This window comes from Macrobrachium rosenbergii, chromosome 8, assembly GCF_040412425.1.
Source record: "Macrobrachium rosenbergii isolate ZJJX-2024 chromosome 8, ASM4041242v1, whole genome shotgun sequence".
NCBI lineage: Eukaryota > Metazoa > Arthropoda > Malacostraca > Decapoda > Palaemonidae > Macrobrachium > Macrobrachium rosenbergii.
The window spans coordinates 37,150,803-37,168,868 of record NC_089748.1 but is presented as its reverse complement, the minus strand read 5'-3'; the positions used below and the strand labels follow the sequence as shown (position 1 = coordinate 37,168,868).

General features: G+C 36.1%; 1 long non-coding RNA gene across 1 annotated transcript in view; it reads right to left on the bottom strand.

Annotated features, from left to right (window-relative positions):
* The window catches only part of LOC136840713 (uncharacterized), a 114,471-nt gene extending 98,055 nt beyond the window's left edge, over window positions 1-16,416 (bottom strand). Inside the window, exon 1 of the long non-coding RNA XR_010853710.1 lies at window positions 16,231-16,416. This is a non-coding gene — a long non-coding RNA (uncharacterized lncRNA). The remainder of the gene's footprint in view (window positions 1-16,230) is intronic.
* Between the last annotated feature and the right edge of the window lie 1,650 nt (window positions 16,417-18,066).

Sequence of the window (18,066 nt, the reverse complement as noted above, 5' to 3'; positions counted from 1 at the left end):
AAGTTACTGCAGTTTCAGAATGATTCTTCAATGCTTTCCACGAGTATTTAGGGGTCCCATTTGCAGTATCTGCAAAATCAGGAGTAAGGCAAGGGAAAACCTGAATTCTCTACCATTTTTCCCAGTTTTGTATTTTTGCAGATACTGCAGTCTTCCAATTTAGGGCAGAATAGCCCACACAACCCTGCTCCTGAATGCTCAGAATGTAATGATAACAAAGTATAATCAACAGCGAACATCAAGTTTTGGAAAGAAGTCGGTCTGTGAAATTTTGTCAGAAACTTCAAACTTGCAACGAATCCAGTTATAAAATAAAAATGTAATTAAAAACAAATCCTTCGGGCCAGCCCTGTGAGAGCTGATAATCAGCTCAGTGGTCTCATAAAACTATTCTAAAAATTATAATCTACATCTCTTCTCAGTATAAATCCATTATTACCGTCGAAGATGAGAAGTCAGCCAGTTTTGACTGTACCTGAACACTGGGGCCATTAGCCGAGAACCTACTGTCAGTCAAGAAATTGAATTTCCAACTGAGAAATATCAACGTGAAAACGAGACTTATAACTGAACACACTTCAGTTCTGAGACACTGAGTTGCTATAGATAATTTAGTACCTGAAACAAAAATAGAATGGAGACAAGGCAGAGTAAAAATATTGGACGTGACATATTTTGGCAGAACAAAGATGAAACAGATTTAGTAAGTAAATATATATCTCAACCAAACGTAAAAAATAAATCAAGATATCGATTGCATGCGTTTCATATCGAAGGGATATTTAAAACCTATTCACCAAAACGTCCCATGTGACTGACTTGCGTTTGTGAGTAATTGTGTGGGCGATAAACCCATACGAACTGACGGCAGCCGAAACTTATACTAATCGAACGGTTTACGGACCAGGAGTCTGTTCTCACCTAATTCGGCTTAAGTTCGGGGGCTATACTTCTTACATAAGTAATGGGCACAGATGAAGGGAAATGACTGAGAGAAGAAGGGGAACGGATGGAAGGCTACTAGCAAGGAAAGAGGTTATTGAAGTAATTTGTTTTGTCAGGGGGCATAGTGCTCCTGAAGAAGGTGGGAGAAGGGAGTGGGGGTAACTATGGATGGGGGGGAGTGAGACGTCTTTAAAAGATGCGAATGCTTACGTATATGCTTCGGAAAAAATAAGGAAATGAAACTTGTAATTGGAAGTAATCGATAAGGAATAAGAAAAAGCACAGCTTACTATAATAATAATAATAATAATAATAATAATAATAATAATAATAATAATAATAATAATAATAATAATAATAAACTGTGCTATTTCCTGTTCTTTATCGAAGACTTCCAGTTAACCTTTCATCTCTTGTATTGGCGAAGCATTATTATTATTATTATTATTATTATTATTATTATTATTATTATTATTATTATTATTATTATTATAGGAAGGAGGGTGTTAGCGTCCTCAGAGCACCTCACGCGGTGCACTGTAAGCATTCCCAAAGGTTGTTTGCGGAGTCCCTTCGGTCCATAGCTGCACCCACTTCTTTAGCATTATACTTTATATCCCTTTCGTAATCCTTTCATTTTGCTGTCCAACCACTCCAACTTGCATGGCTTTATAGCTTAATTTCCATAAATCAACTATTATTATTATTATTATTATTATTATTATTATTATTATTATTATTATTATTATTATTATTATCTCAACAAGCAAAGTTGGAAGAAGGATATGAATAAGTCTAAGTCTAGTTATCATGCCTACGGTTCTCTGTAAGGTAATGACTGACCTGAATCAATTCCTTGCGTCATGGAAGTTTTCACCTATTTAATTTTGAACAAAATAACACTTTTTATCTTAGGACGGTCGAAGTTTCCTAACGTCTTGTTTTGTTCTCCGATGAAATTTGAGATCTTTGTTTACTCTCTCGCCCTTATTAGCATCGAGCTTCTGGCGTTGTGATGAAGAAGATATCGTTATTATTCATTATTTACTATTTATTCCTACGTAAATTCAATCGGCGTAACGTAATGGTTTAGCTAATTGTGTTTTGTTTCTCAAATAGTTGGTACTTGCTCAAATTGGTAGACCTTCTGGTACACTGTTAGCCCATGAATCTAAATGTATTTTTACCAAGTTACTCAGTTATTTATCTACTTAAATTGTGGCAAGTTTTGTTTATGAATGAATATAATTATTTATCCGAGTATAGTGACTATTATTTAATGAGTAGTAAGTTCCTTGTCTAGCCCAAGTCGGCAACTTACCGTAAATATATCACAAACATGTTGAAAACAGGTCAACGACCGTAATTGGAAAGCAAGCCTTTGGCAAATGCTGGAGAATCGTAAGAAGCATTGGTTAAGACTACCATTATGTCGCTGACTTGTATTCAACTTGTTTGTGATGTGTATGTGTGACAAGTAGCCGACATATGTTAAAAACAAGTCAACGATTGTAAGTGGAAAACGAACCTTTGGCAAATGATGGACAATTGTATGAAGCACTGGTTAGGAATAGCAACATGTCGCTGACCTGTATTCAACTTGTTTGTGATGTGTGGGTAACAAGTAGCATACATGTGCTGAAAATGACTCGACAACCGAAAGTGGAGAATGAACCTTTGGTAAATGTTGGACAATAGTAAGAAGCACTGGTCAGGACTAGCAATAACTCGCTGACTTGTATTCAACTTGTTTGTGACGTGTGTGTGACAAGTAGCCGACATGTGTTCAAAACAATTCAATGGTTGAAAGTGGAGAACGAACCATTGGTAAATGCTGGACAATAGTAAGAAGCGCTGGTCAGGACAAACGATAATTCGCTGATATGTATTCAACTTGTTTGTGATGTGTGGGCGACAAGTAGCCGACGTATGTTGGAAACAAGTCAACGACCGAAAGCAGACGACGAACCTTCGGCAAATGCTGGATATCGTAAGAAGCCATGGTTAGCCCCTGACTTGTATTCAACTTGTTTGCGTTGTGTGGACAACAAGTAGCCGACGGTGTTTGAAACTTATCAAAAACACATGTCGGCAACTTGTCGCACATACATCACAAACAGGTTGAATACAAGTCAACGACTTATTTACAAATATGAATAATATTTCCTTGCCCTGAATAATTCTGAGAATAAGGACGTGGAAATTCGTCTGGAGGAGAACAGTAATTGAAACTGGGGTTGACAATGATGAAGACGTGCTTTCTGAGTGCTTCATTATTATTATTATTATTATTTTATTATTATTATTATTATTATTATTATTATTATTATTATGAATGAAGGAGAAAATGAAGTAATCAGTCGTTTTCTTGTGTAAATATGCTGGAATATTTAAACAAATATCTTGAGAGGCTGCTACAGCCCTCACTACCGGCTCTCATTGATTTTCGAGCACATAATAATAATAATAATAATAATAATAATAATAATAATAATAATAATAATAATAATAATAATAATAATAATAATATTAATTATTAATAATAATAATAATATTATTATTATTATTATTATTATTATTATTATTATTATTATTATTATTATTATTATTATTGCCATCAGTTGTTACAGAACATGAAAAAACGCTCTCAGTAATTTGCTTTGAAAGATTTTATTTTATCAATACACATAAATGAATATAAATAAATAGAGAGAGAGAGAGAGAGAGAGAGAGAGAGAGAGAGAAGGGAGGTAAATAATAGATTAGAGTTTTCTCATCTGCCTCCCCTCACTCGTCCATATTGTCCCGGATCAGTTTCATCCCACATTCCTAATGTTGGTTTTTATCTCCTGTCCCAGGCATCCCTCCCTTGTCCCGAAGGTTAAAAAGATTAGGAGGAAAGAAAGAAAGAAAAAAAAAACAATTGGAGGACAATCTGGTTTCCTCTGCAGTCAACAGCAGTGAAATATTAATGTGCTTATTTGTCACTGCCCAACTCCCTCCAGGCAAAAAAAAAAAAAAAATGCGGTTTCTAATTACCAGATTCAAATTGCGTATACCCTAAAGTTTGTCTCTTTTTTTCCTAACAAAAAATGTCGTCATAAGATAAACATGTTCGGTACTTTTTACAACGTGAACAAAAGTCTGAAATCCCATTACTCTTCCGCTACGTCATTTTATATTAAATTATCTATTTCCCAACTAAATCCTAACGTGGTTTGCCTTGGCCGAATTGTTTTAATGTCAAGGTTGGAAATGCAATTATACAACGCAGCTTCTGTAATAATGTTTTCCTCTTTATTTATTTTTTTTTTATTATTCACGCTACTAAAGCATTGCGTACAACAATGGCTTGTTAAGCGTATACCTGTATTCCCCATCACCTCCTCTTAATTTTCCTAAAGAATACCAGATTCTTTGGAAGCTTGAATTTCAAGTCAATGGCCCCTTTGGTGGCCTTGTTCCATATGAATAGGGTTCATCTTCTGAATAATAATAATAATAATAATAATAATAATAATAATAATAATAATAATAATAATAATAATAATAAATATTCTTTCAATGGACCCTTGAATTTCAAGTCAATGGACCCTTTGGTATTCATCTCTAATCCCATAATAATATTCTTTGGGAGCTTGAATAAGTATTCATCTTCTGAATAATAATAATAATAATAATAATAATAATAATAATAATAATAATAATAATAATAATAATAATTTCTCTATATACACTGCCGTATCGACTTAATTACGTTGCTCAAGTGCCGTACAAGTAACAAACTCTCTCCACCGCTTTGCAATCTCGTATAATACTTTCCTCGTCGTCACGGATATTCCAAAGCGGTAATGGCGTTCTTCGTCTGAGGGTCGTTTCGCATGGGAAGACCGCGTCACAACAATGGTCGGGTAATATGTCAACCCACAAAGGAAAAGCAATTCGTTCCCGAGTTACCGCCGCTTCGCGTTCGCACCGTTCATTGGTTTACGCAAATTGCGTATGTATATGTATATATATATATATATATATATATATATATATATATATATATATATATATATATATATATATATATATATATATATATATATATATATATATATATATGTCGAAACGTGTACCTGAACAGAGAAGTGTGTTTATGCATGTATATGTATATATAGATGAATGCGTTTGCATGCATGCATACGTGGACTCTCTCTCTCCCTCTCTCTCTCTCTCTCTCTCTCCCTAACGTGTCAATAACATTCACCCCAAAGGGGGCCTTTAAGTATCAATCATCTCCAATCTTTCACAAGCCGTGCACCCAATCAGCGTTCCATCTTTCTGCCCTGAACTGACCCGTATAATCACACTCTGGTCCAACATTTACATCCAGCATTTACGGCCACTTTCATATCACTTCATCAGTTTCTACAACTTTTCCCCACATCATCGAAAAATACTACATCGCCTCTAATCACCAATGCCTTCTCTCTCTCTCTCTCTCTCTCTCTCTCTCTCTCTCTCTCTCTCTCTCTCTCTCTCTCTCTCTCTATGCCCCTTTCAAGGCTCGCTTTCATCATGAAAACCTTTTAATCTCAGTTCGACAAATTACCTTTTGCGCAGAGATCCCAGAGCCATCAACATCACCCCACGGTTGCCTTTTGCATAGCTCCTTCGTTGCATATCATTTTATTCATTAAAATTATACATACATATATATATATATATATATATATATATATATATATATATATATATATATATATATATATATATATATATATATATATATATAGATATATATATATATATATATATATATATATATATATATAGATAGATATATATATATATATATATATATATATATATACATACATGTTTGGTGCTTTCTGTTTTCCTTTTATCTTTTGTTTAATTAATGCTTTGTTACGATTTAGTTTACCAAAAATCTCTCCGAGTTAAAGTACTGGGTTGCTATGGTGTTTGAAATACGAGGATCAACTTATTTGTGTGGAGAGACTCGCTGAGCGTATGTAGAAAGGAATGTTCTGAACTTAGCATTTAATCAGTATTTATTGAGCATTTACTCAGTATTTACTTGGCATTTGCTGGGTATTTATTCACCATTTACCTACCATCTACTCAGTATTTATTCAACATTTACTTAGCATTTACTCAGTATTTAGTTAGCTTTTACTCAGAATTTACTTAGCATTTACTCAGCATTTATTCAGTATTTATTCAAAAAATTTACTCAGCATTTACTCAGCATTTATTTAGCAATTACTCATCATTTATTCAGCTATTACTTAGCATTTACTCAGCATTTTCTCAGAATTTACTCAGTATTTATTCAGCATTTACTTAGCATTTACTCAGTATTTAATCAGCATTTACCTAGTATTTATTCATCATTTGGTTAGTATTCATTCAGCATTTACTCATTCAGCATTTACTTAGCATTTACTCAGCAGTATATATGCCTTTGGAAAGGGTCTGCCTAACCTTAGATTTGAGTATTTTTGCTGTTTGTCAAACTAGTCTTCCGGCAATTATTTTGTAAAAAATAAACATGTAGTTAAATTTAGATACGAGTTAGGTTTTTGTAACTAACTGGTAGTCGTAAAGCTTAATCCGGATAAATGAAATAAATTTAGAAGGGTTTTAATTATTATTTTTAGCGTCTCATTTGAATCATTCTCTTCCTCCCTCTTCCACTGTTTCTCTCGTAAAACCAGGAGAGAGAGAGAGAGAGAGAGAGAGAGAGAGAGAGAGAGAGAGAGAGAGAGAGAGAGAGAGAGTTAAAGCTAAGACAGAGAGAGACAGGAAGGTAAAGAGAGAGAGAGAGAGAGAGAGAGAGAGAGAGAGAGAGAGAGAGAGAGAGAGAGAGAGAGAGAGAGAGAGAGACGGCAAAAAACACACACAGTCGTTGAACTCTGGAATTTCGTGAGGTTCGTGAACTCTGTAATTTCGTGAGATTCATAAATTCTGGAATTTCGTGCGATTCGTGAACCTGGAATTTCTTGAGATTCGTTAACTCTGCAATTTCGTGAGATTCATGAACTCTGGAATTTCGTGAGATTCGTGAACTCTGGAATTTTGCGACATTCATGAACTAAGGAATTTCGTGAGATTCATGAACTCTGGAATTTCGTGAGATTCAGGAACTCTCAAATTTCAGGTGAGATTCATGAACTCTGGAAATTCGTGAGATTCAGCAACTCCCAAATTTCAGGTGAGATTCAAGACCTCTCCCAAAATACGAGATGCTCGCGAGCCAACGGAAAATGTGTGAGATTCATGATTCATTAGCATCTAGTTGTTTGGGTACCATCACCCTGAAATGCTGTATGCTTCATGAATCCACTGAAATCTCCTGTAGTTCCTGAATGCAGTGACAATTCAGGAAATTCATGAACAAGCAGGAAATCGATACACATGATGGAAATTCATCTGCCTCAGAATAGTTCGGTTTTCTTCTACTTTTACTTTTCTGTAAAAGAAAACTATTGTGCCGGCTTTGTCTGTCCGTCCGCACTTTTTTCTGTCCACCCCCAGCTCTTAAAAACTACTGAGGCTAGAGGGCTGCAGATTGGTACGTTGATCAACCACCCTCCAACCATCAAACATACCAAATTGCAGCCCTCCAACCTCACTGGTTTTTATTTTATTTAAGGTTAAAGTTAGCCATAATCGTGCTTCTGGCAACGATATATTATAGGCCACCACCGGGCAGTGGTTAAAGTTTCATGGGCCGCGGCTCATACAGCATTATACCGAGACCACCGAAAGATAGATCTATTTTCGGTGGCCTTGATTATACGCTGTAGAGGCTGTACAGCAAACTCGATTGCGCCAAAGGAACTTCGGCGTATTTTTTACTTTTTTAAAATTAGGTCCTTCTGGTTTTTCAATAGCTTTCGCCTGACTTCGACAAAGCAAGCCAAGGACTGGTGGGCCTAATTAAGTCCGTCAAGTATTGGTTCTCACCTTTCTCGTCCCATGAAGCTGCTGAATGGATTTTGCGAACTAGCAGATTATAAAAAAGGAATTTCTAGGAATAGCGGATGCAGAATTGTCTGTTTGCAAGTGCTTTTGTTTCTCTATAGCCAGGTATATTTATATCTTTTAACTGAAATACACTGCCCTACAATGGAAGACTGCAGTATCTGCAAAAATGCAAAACAGAAAAATGGTAGATATTGCAGTTTTCCCTTGCCTTACTGCTGATTTTGCAGATACTGCAAATGGGACCCCCTAAATACTCGTGGAAAGCCTTGAAGATTCATTCTGAAACTGCAGTAACTTGTGTATTAGTGTTTTTCAATTTCGAAAATTTTTCAGATACTGCAAATGGGACCCCCTAAATACCCGTGGAAAGTCATTCTGAAACTGCATATCTCAATTTCAATTTCGAAAATTTTGCAGATACTGCAAATAGGACCACCCCTAAATAAAGCACTGAAGAATCATTTTGAAACTGAAACTGTCCCAGCAACTCAATGTCGTATCAGTGTCCCCACCCTAAATAAAGCACTGAAGAATCATTTTGAAACTGGTAAACTCAATGTCGGCATATCTCAATGTTTTTGCAGATACCGCAGTGTTCCATTTTAGGGCATTATAGCTAGAAAATATGATCCACCGCAATCACGCATCTTTACAAGAAGAATTGATTCCCTTGAAGACCAAATTATTCTGCGAACAGAAAGAGCATCAAGACTCGCGTCATCTCAGACCACTTCCATGTATCATCATCATCATGTTTCCAACGCGTTTGCAACAGGATCTTTCTAACTTGCGTCATTACCCGGGAACAAAAATACAGTGTGTGTTTGTGTTGCCCCTATACAAGTTTATTTCTATTTATTCCGCCGTTTTCGATATCCCTCTTCGCGAATGAAGAGGGAGAAACTTTCCATCATCATTTCAGATGTTTGTGTAACGTTGCTCCCCTCTTCATAGGGGGAACAGAGAGAGAGAGAGAGAGAGAGAGAGAGAGAGAGAGAGAGAGAGAGAGAGAACTATGCTGGAAGCAAAAATGGACAGAATACCCGCATGAAGTTGTAGCAAGTGGCACTGTGGGGAAACGAGAGAGAGAGAGAGAGAGAGAGAGAGAGAGAGAGAGAGAGAGAGAGAGAGAGAGAGCGTTCTTAGAGTTTAAATGCAGAGAGAAAACTGAAAAAAGAGGCAAAAATTATTAAAATAATTTACAAAACAGGAAAGAGAGAGAGAGAGAGAGAGAGAGAGAGAGAGAGAGAGAGAGAGAGAGAGAGAGAGAGAGAGAGCAGGAGCTCCTTACAATTTAAGTATAGAGAAAAATGGAAAAAGTAAAAAATTATTCAAATAATTTACCAAACAGAACAGAACAGAAGAGAGAGAGAGAGAGAGAGAGAGAGAGAGAGAGAGAGAGAGAGAGAGAGAGAGAGGGGCAAAAAGACAACACAGCCAAACACAGAAAGACTTCGTTGTAGTTCCGTGCTAGTAGGGCAAAGCTAAATAAACAAGGAAAATAACCCACTGGAGAGAGAGAGAGAGAGAGAGAGAGAGAGAGAGAGAGAGAGAGAGAGAGAGAGAGAGAGAGAGTAGGCAGAACGAGGGGAAACGCCAGAGCAAACTTCCTAAAAGTACAAGGGGATGGAAGGGCCAGGAAGCCTGTTAGTGAGATTAGAGAGAAAAGAGGGAAGAGGGAGAGATTAAGAGAGAAAGAGGACGATAATGCTGGGAAGGGAAGACGGGAAGGGAGAGCCGCGTATGCTAACACACACCTGCAGGACAGGACAGGACAGGAGGAGGAGGCGGACAGAGAAAGAGAGAGAAAAGAAGAAAAGGAAGAGAGAGAAAGAAAGACATATATATATATATATATATATATATATATATATATATATATATAGAGAGAGAGAGAGAGAGAGAGAGAGAGAGAGAGAGAGAGAGAGAGAGAGAGAGAGAGAAGAGAGAGAGAGAGAGACATATATATATATATATATATATATATATATATATATATATATAGAGAGAGAGAGAGAGAGAGAGAGAGAGAGAGAGAGAGAGAGAGAGAGAGAGAGAGAGAGAGAGAGAAAAGGAAGAGAGATATAAAGATATATATATATATATATATATATATATATATATATATATAGAGAGAGAGAGAGAGAGAGAGAGGGACAGGAAAGGACACAAGAGAGAGAGAAGCCAGAGAGAGAGAGAGAGAGAGAGAGAGAGAGAGAGAGAGAGAGAGAGAGAGAGAGAGAGAGAGAAGTAAAGACAGAGACACAAGTAGAGAGAGAGAGAGAGAGAAAGAGAGAGAGAGAGAGAGAAGAAAAGGAAGAGACAGAAAGAGAAAGACATGTAGACAGAAAGAGAGAGAGAGAGAGAGAGAGAGAGAGGAACCTTCAGGAGAATATCACCGTTGGGTTTTGATGGATGGCTGCTTGACACGAGCATCCCATCCCTTGAAGTCCTTCGTACCTCTCTCTCTCTCTCTCTCTCTCTCTCTCTCTCTCTCTCTCTCTGTCGGAGTCGCCTTGTCTTGTCTTCGTCAGCACTACTGCAAAGTTTTTGAAGCATTCGCTAATCGGATTGGAACATGATGAGGCTGTTATTTTTCCCTGAGTGCTTTTTGACCCCTCTTCATTCTTGTGTCAAGTGTCCTCTTTTCTTACCCTCTCTCTCTCTCTCTCTCTCTCTCTCTCTCTCTCTCTCTCTCTCTCTCTCTCTCTTTTTATTTATCTATGTTCTTTCTTTCTACCCATCCCTGCTCATCATCATCATTTCCTCCGATCTCCTCCTTTTGTTGCGTTATTTTACGCATTACGAAGCTCATTACTGTCCTTCACTGTTTTCTTGTGCAAGAGTCATTGTATTTATCTTTTTTTTTATTTATTGCGTCATTATCATCACCATCATCATTACCGTCATTATCATCATTTTCAGACTCTTTGTATCCATCTTCTGAAACTGCGTCACAACTTGGACATCAATCCTTGATTGATTGATTGATTGATTGGTTTGTTTTATTTATTTATTTGCTTAGTTATTTACTTAGTTATTTACTTATTTATTTACTTTTTTGCTTATTTACTTATTTACCTATTTATTCATTTACTTATTCATTTACTTTTTTACTTATTTACTTATTTATTTACTCATTTACTTATATATTTACTTATTTACTTACATATTTATTTATTTATATATTTATTTACTTATTTACTTATATACATATTTGCTTATTTATTTACTTATTTACTTGTTTACTTATTACTTACTTATATACTTATTTACTAATTTACTTATTTATTAACTTATTTGTTACACATTTGCTTATTTATTTATTTATTACTTATTTATTTACTTATTTCTTTACTTATTTATTCTCTTATATACTTATTTATTTACTCATTTGTTTACCTATTTACTTATTTATTTACTTATTATTTAACTATTAACTTATTTCTTTACTTATATACTTATCTACTTATTTCTTTACTTATATACTTATTTATTTACTTCGTAATTTATTTATTTATATACTTTATTCACTTATTTATTTACTTATTTAATTATATATTTACTTATTCACTTATTTCTTTACTAATTTACTTGTTTAATTACTTATTTGCTTTTTTATTTACATATTCATTTATTCATTTATTTACTTATTACTTATTCACTTACTTATTTACTTATTTAATTACTTATTTACTTATTTATTTACTTATTACTTATTTCTTTACTTATTTACTTATTTACTTACTTATTTACTTATTTATTTACTTATTTCTTTGCGTATTTATTTACCTATCTATTTACTTATTTCTTTATTTATTTACTTATTTATTTACTTATTTACTTAACTGTCCGTTTTTTAATCATCATATTTATTTACTTATTTATATATTACTTCTTCTGCTTCGTTGTCTAGAAAAACAATTCAATTACTTAGCCTTCATATAAGGAAAGATGATATGAGAATATACAAAAACCATTAAATGAACCAATCAATGAATTGTACACCTAAAAGACAGAAGCGCTTTACATATAATTATATTTAAATGAGGCAGATATACTGTGTATATATATATATATATAATATATATACAGTATATACATATATATATATATATATATATATATATATATATATATATATATATATATATATATATATATATATATATATATATATATATATATATATATATATATATATATCAATTTAGTAGGTTTGATTATTGGAGGGTGGATGATCAACATATCAATTTGCAACCCTCTAGCCTCAGTAGTTTTTAAGATGTGAGGGCGGACAGAAAAAGTGCGGACAGAATGAAGTGCGGACGGACAGACAAAGCCGGCACAATAGTTTTCTTTTTCAGAAAACTAAAAGTCTCCGAGTTAAGAGAAAAATAAAATTACAAGAAAAAAAAAAAGGTTCTCTCCAAACCTTTGCAAAATTATAAAACATGAACAAAAAATCATCAAAAGTAACAAAAGCGATATACGTTGCGCAGCATCCCAGCGTTAATACCTAAAGGAAATTAGATGGGGAAAAAACGACCATTTTATTGCTGTCCTAAATTAGTTTTGAGTGAAGGAATGCTAAAGAAAAAAACCCATTCCTTTGTCGTCGTTTTAATCTAATTTGACCAACCGTGCCCTAAAATGGAAAAGTGCAGAATCTGCAAAATTTTCGAAACTGAGACATGCCACCTATTGGACTCGTGAAACACTAATACACAACTTATTGCAGCAGTTTCAGAATGATTCTTCAGTGCTTTCTACTAGTATTTAGGGGAGGTCCCATTTGCAGTGTCTGCAAAATCATTAGTAAGGCAAGGGAGAATCTACCATTTCTCTCAAGTTAAGTTATATCTTAGTTTAACCAGACCACTGAGCTGATTAACAGCTCTCCTAGGGCTGGCCCGAAGGATTAGACTTATTTTACGTGGCTAAGACCCAATTGGTTACCTAGCAACGGGACCTACAGCTTATTGTGGAATCCGAACCACATTATAGCGAGAAATGAATTTCTATCACCAGAAATAAATTCCTCTTATTCTTCATTGGCCGGTCGGAGATTCGAACTCGCGGCCAACAGAGTGGTAGAGTGGTAGCTGAGAACGGAACCCGCTCGCCTAACGAAGAACAAGTTTTGTATTTTTGCAGTTACTGCGGTCTTTCATTTTGGGGGCAGATTTCAGAATGATTCTTCAATGCTTTCCACGAGTATTTAAGGGGTCCCATTTGCAGCGTCTGCAAAATCATTAGTAAGGCAAGGGAGTATCTACCATTTCTCTCAGTTTTGTATTTTTGCAGATACTGCAGTCTTCCATTTTAGAGCAGAACCCACCCTGAGGCAGATGAAATAAGCGCGAATAATCTGATCGTATAACTTTTAGCAGCAATTCAAAATTCTGCCCGCGACTTCTCCGTAAATTAGCATAAAGTATGATACGACGAGTATTTAAGTACTGCGCATTTTTATGCCGTATTTTCGGTGATTTAGAATAACCCTGAACCATTAAAATAAAAATTATAAATATATTTTGAAACAGAGTTTATGTGACCTTGAGACCATTTGATGATAAAAGGTAAAATTAAGTCACAATAAATCACAGTGAAACGTTGTACGCACGATACAATGAATTATCTTGTATCCAATAATTACTTAATAATAATAATAATAATAATAATAATAATAATAATAATAATAATAATAATAATAATGATAATAATAATAATAATAATAATAATAATAATTATTATTATTATTATTATTATTATTATTATTATTATTATTACCAACATAATAATAATAATAATGATAATCATAATTATCAATATTATAATAATAATTAATAATACTACTACTTTAATAATAATAATAATAATAATAATAATAATAATAATAATAATAATAATAATAATAATAACGCCTCACACGCAAACAGCACTGACTTCAAATCGGTATCACATCAAAAAAGAAAACAGGTTTACATAAAAGTCCCAAAGCCCTGCCGCAGATCAATCATGAATATGCAACACGGCTTTCCCAATCACTCATTCTTTAAACCACGTCTCCAGCATCCAACTCACTTCGCATCTCACTGAGAATAAATGGGTATTGGCTTAATGGTTTTAACTCGATGTTTTCAATTCTTTCGCCTTTAAAAATTAAATAAGATTCGTTTTCACAGACTGGATTGTTTCAGACTTAAAGCGTCATTTTTAAATTATTTTTTTATGAAATATTAGTTTATTGAGCAAACTTTTTTTGGATGGGTTTACTGAAAAGAGGAATTATGCAATAAGATGCAGAGGAACCAGGAAATAGAAGATAATAGTTAATGCCCCTTTGATAATAACCCATTAAATGGAATATTTTTAAAAAATTGGAAATATCAAAAGCTCTAAGAAAAAAGAAAATATAAATAAAGAGAATTTCGCTACAGGAAGCATTCATGAAGAACACAAACAAACACTTGAAGCATCTCGGCATCACCAAACCGAGAAGCAACACTAGAAGCATCTCGGCATCACCAAACCGAGAAGCATCACTAGAAGCATCAACATCACCAAACTGAGAAGCAACACTAGAAGCATCTCGGCATCACCAAACCGAGAAGCAACACTGGAAGCATCGGCATCACCTGCTTCAAGGCGAGAGAGAGTCAGCCGAGCTCGGGACATAACAAGAGAGGTAGAACGACGTTGCAGAACGGAGGGTCTTTAGCGAGCAGCGTCCTGCCGAAGAAGGAAGGGGGCTGGGGAGGTTTGGGGGGGGAAGCCCCTTGTCCTCATTACGCTGCAAGCGTCCCTCTGGGACACATCCTAACTGAGATACGACGTTCCTATACCTCAAAATAGTGGGAGCCTTGACGCCGAGAGGGGGAAGAATGTCCACCGTTGCTACGAAGAAATATAAGCAGTGGCCAAGGCTTTTTACTCTCTCTCTCTCTCTCTCTCTGTTTCTCCCTCAATCTGTCTGTCTGTCTGTCTCTCTTTCTCTCAATCTGTCTGTCTGTCTATCTCTCTCATCACTACGCTCCTCTCTCTCTCTCTCTCTCTCTCTCTCTCTCTCTCTCTCTCTCTCTCTTCACTAAGCTCCTCTCTCTCTCTCTCTCTCTCTCATCACTAAGCTCCTCTCTCTCTCTCTCTCTCTCTCTCTCTCTCTCTCTCTCTCTGATCACTAAACTCCTCTCCTCTTTCTCTCTCTCTCTTTCTCATCACTAAGCTCCTCTCTCTCTCTCTCTCTCTCTCTCTCTCTCTCTCTCTCTCTCTCTCTCATTACTAAGCTCCTTTCTCTCTCTCTCTCTCTCTGATCACTAAGCTCCTCTCCTCTCTCTCTCTCTCTCTCTCTCTCTCTCTCTCTCTCTCTTATCACTAAGCTCCTATCTCTCTTTCTCTCTCTCTCTCCCTCAATCTCTCTCTCTCTCATCACTAAGCTCTTCTCTCTCTCTCTCTCTCTCTCTCTCTCTCTCTCCCAATCTCTCTCTCTCTCATCACTAGCTCTTCTCTCTCTCTCTCTCTCTCTCTCTCTCTCTCTCTCTCTCTCTCTCTCTCTCTCCCGGGTTGGGAAGGGGACATGACGGACGGCAGGAAATTTCTGAAACCTTTTGTATGTAGGGAAAAAATAAAGAAAAAATATATATATGTATTTTTCAGCATCACTCCGGAGGGGCATAAAAAAAAAAAGGGGTTGAGTCTTACACTTTGTGAATCTAGAGAGACGCTGGAATGAGAAATGTTTTATTCTCTATTTTTTTTTTTTTTTTGGCCGGTGTTTTATTTGAAAAGGACAGGCAAGGCCTTTTTGAACTTAAGATGAAGCAGAGTTGCCCCAGTAAACAGTTGCTGGAAGTCACAAAAGTATGTGTATATATATAAATATAAGTATATATATATATATATATATATATATATATATATATATATATATATATATATATATATATATATATATATATGTTACAGTCAACACACGTAATCAGTCATTACGCGTAATGACTGAAATTTCAGTCATCACGCGTAATGCACTTAGGGACATTTGATCCCCCCAGGAGCTAGTACTAAACACGGCGAAATACATTTGACCCCCCAGGGACTAGTACTAAACCCGGCCGGCGAAACAGTGTAGGTGACTCACTGTTTCGCCGTGTTTTAGTACTAGCTCCTGGGGATCAAATGTCCCTAAGTGCATTACGTGATGACTGAAATTTCACTGATTAATGACGATTACATGTTGACTGTAACATATATATACACATTTCGACGAAATGGAATTGCACTCACTTGATCGCAGAAAGACTCGTGTTCGAAACCCGGACGGGGACTGAGCGACGTGGGCAAGTTCTCTTGAAATATAATGTGACCTTATTGGCTTCAGCAGAGAATTATTCACCTGGTAGTAAGTGGAGAAAAGAGGAATGTCGCTGTTTGGTGTCAGGAGAAGCTTGGAGAAACCTCATCACAGATGGCCACCCCTGAAATGTAAGTAAACAAATTATGAACATACACATGTACAAGTGTACGTAAACACACACATACATTATATATATATATATATATATATATATATATATGTTACAGGGATATATATATAATATATATACCAATATATAAAATGTTACGTTTAGGAACATTTGATCCAATTCTGAGGAACATTTAATCTCTAAACGCAGTACTAAACGTGGTGAAACCTGTTCATCTACACTGTTTCGCCGTGTTTAGTACTAGCCCCTGGGTGATCAAATGCACTTTGGGACGTTTGAACCCCCAGGGGCTACTAGTACTAAATACGGCGAAATATATTTGACCCCCAGGGGCTAGTACTAAACACGGCAAAACAGAGTAGGTGAGTCACTATTTCGTCGTGTTTAGTACTAGCCCTCTTAGATCAAAAAATGTTCCTAAGCGAATTGGTCTTTTCACAAATTCCCTCAGGATTTCGTGAAATCCATAGATTTCACATAGTCCCTGAAAAACACACACACACACATACAGTATATATATGTATATATGTATATATATATATATATATATATATATATAATATATATGTGTGTATATATATATATGTGTGAATCTACTACTGGGCATTCTTACCACATATGTACGTATTTATAATAATCACAAGACTCTTAACTACTCGATTTCTTTACACATTTTGTATACGCTTATCACCGCATCTTTTTTTGCTTTCCTTGTCGTCTAATTTTCTAAATGTTTAAGACTGTTTGCAACGATTAATTGAACTGAATTAAATGTAATATAGAGTTTAGACCAAAGACCAAGCACTGGGACCTATGAGGTCATTCGGCGCTGAAACGGGAATTGACAGTAAAAAGGTTTGAAAGGTGTAACAGGAGGAAAACCTCAAAGCAGTTGCACTATGAATCGATTGTTAGTAGATGAGAGAGAATGTGGGCGGAGGTACATTAAAATGAATGAAAGGGGTCGCAGCTACAGGCCTAAGGGACGCTGCGAAGAACATTAAGTAATGACTACATTGCGCCGTGTCAGGTGCGCTGAGGGCGCTACCCCACTACCGGGGGCCAAGAGCTATTGAATACCACTCCGATTTCGTCTCCGTGCAACGCCAGTCCCCAGAGACTGCGCAAGGGACGAACCAAACAGCGTTTCTCATTACGTTCCCTAAAGAAATCTCCATTTTTTACGAGGTTCCCTGTTCTCTTTTCCAGTCCCCATATTTCATGCCTTGCTTCTATATAACGGCTCGTCCCGTCCACCGGCGCGCATCCCGATGTTCTTCTTCATAATTACCTGTATTTTTCCTTCCCCGCTCCCTTCCCCCTCCCGTGCAGCGCGAATCTCATTTTCGTTTTCAGTCTCTCCGTCCCCATTCCCCCTCCGGCCGGTTTGCAGTCGCGAGGTGCTATTATTCAAATCCTCCGTAACCCTCTTTCTATTTCAATGTCATCCTGCCATAATCTCCGTATTGTTCCCTGGAAGCTCGTATAAAAGGGAGCGAGCGCCCTCCATCGCCAAGACATCGCCGGTTCAAGAACTCTCTTCTGTTTGTTGCGACTGACCAGTGGCGTTCCTTTTCTCTCGACGAATCGATCTCTTTTCGCGGATCACAGTAAGACCCGTTTTATACATTCCCGT